The 1,828-nt window shown below is 40.0% G+C and overlaps 1 pseudogene; it reads left to right on the top strand.

Annotated features, from left to right (window-relative positions):
* Positions 1–640: 640 nt before the first annotated feature.
* LOC126235711 (uncharacterized) lies at positions 641–1,360 on the top strand (annotated as a pseudogene).
* The last annotated feature ends 468 nt before the right edge of the window (positions 1,361–1,828 follow it).

Here is a 1,828-nt window from a genome sequence, read left to right as displayed (position 1 = left end):
GGAAATGAAGCTGTAGAAGGTATAACAGGGAAATATGGTCTTGGTACAACTAATGAAGCTGGACAGAGACTCCTAGAATTCTGCCAAGAAAATTCATTGATATTTACTAATACACTGTTTCAACTACCAAAACGACGCCTATATACCTGGACTTCGCCAGATGGCCAACACCGGAACCAAATTGATTACATACTTTGTAATCAGAGGTGGAAGAGCGCGGTTCAGTCAGCTACAAGACCTGGGGCTGACTGCGGATCAGATCATGAGCTCCTGATTGCAAAATTTCGGCTGAAACTTCAGAATGTAGCAAAATGTATCCCAACTTGCAGATACGACCTTAATTCTATACCCTCCGACTATGCTGTAGAGGTACAAAACAGATTTAATGTATTACAGCTGGAGGACAAAAGCTCGCAAGAGATGTGGACAGAAGTAGCTACTACTGTCAAGGAGGCCGCAGAGAAACACATTCCCAAGAAAAGGAACAGTAAGAAGGCTAGATGGCTATCAGTTGAGGCACTGCAAGTTGCAGAAGAACGAAGGAAAGCAAAAATCAAGGGAGATAGATCAGCTATGTTTGAATTAAATAAAGATTTTCAGAAATTAGCTAGAAGAGATAAAAATATATTCTTTAATGAACAGTGCAAGGAAGTTGAAGATAGTAACGTAATGGGGAAGACAAGAGATCTTTATAAGAAAATTAGAGAAATTAAAGGAAAATTCCAGGCAAAAATTGGAATGATAAAAGATAGAAACGGGAAAGATCTGAGTGAAGCAGAGGATGTTAAGGAAAGATGGGCAGAATATGTAGAAGACCTATACAAGAAAGAACTGCATAATGACAGGGCTCCTACTGCTGATGTTAATGTTAATTTAGAACTAGAGCCAGATATTTTGGAGAGTGAAATCCAGTGGGCCCTTGAAAATATGGCTGATAACAAAACTAGTGGACATGATGAAATACCAGCATTGTTTAAAGTCACTGGAAAGGATGCAGTGAAAGTGCTGCACTCAATATGTCAAAAAAATATGGACCACGCAGCAGTGGCCAGAAGAATGGAAAAGATCAGTATTCATCCCCATTCCAAAGAAGAAAAGTTCTAAAGAATGCTCAGATTACCGAACAATCGCACTTATTTCACATGCTAGCAAAGTAATGTTGAAAATCTTACAAAATAGACTTCGTCAGTATCTAGATCGAGAGCTACCAGAAGAACAAGCTGGATTTAGGAAAGGAAGAGGAACTAGAGATCAAATTGCTAACATTCGGTGAATTATGGAAAAAGCGAGAGAATTCCAGAAAGATGTGTACCTCTGCTTTATTGACTATGCCAAAGCCTTTGACTGCGTCGATCACAACAAATTATGGAACGTACTGAAAAACATGGGTGTACCAGATCACCTCATTCATCTGATACGGAGTTTATACCTTGACCAAGAAGCCACGGTGAGAACTATGTATGGAACAACGAAATGGATAAAGATTCAGAAAGGGGTCCGGCAAGGCTGCATACTGTCACCGTACTTATTCAATCTGTATGCAGAACATGTCATGAGGAAAGCGAGGCTAGATGAAGGAGAAACAGGAATTAAAATAGCTGGAATAAATGTAAACAACCTCAGGTACGCGGATGATACTATCCTGTTGGTAGAAAGTGAAGAAGAATTGAGAACACTCTTACTGAAGGTGAAAGACGAAAGTGAAAAGGCCGGTCTTATGCTGAATGTGAAGAAAACGAAAATTATGGCAACTGCACCTACCAATTCGTGGGATATAGCAGGAGAAACCATGGAGGTAGTGACCACATTCGGTTATCTCGGTTCCCAG

This window comes from Schistocerca nitens, chromosome 2 (assembly GCF_023898315.1).
Source record: "Schistocerca nitens isolate TAMUIC-IGC-003100 chromosome 2, iqSchNite1.1, whole genome shotgun sequence".
Taxonomy (NCBI): Eukaryota; Metazoa; Arthropoda; class Insecta; order Orthoptera; family Acrididae; genus Schistocerca; species Schistocerca nitens.
The sequence above is the reverse complement of the archived record's forward strand: the minus strand, read 5'-3'. Positions and strand labels throughout refer to the sequence as shown.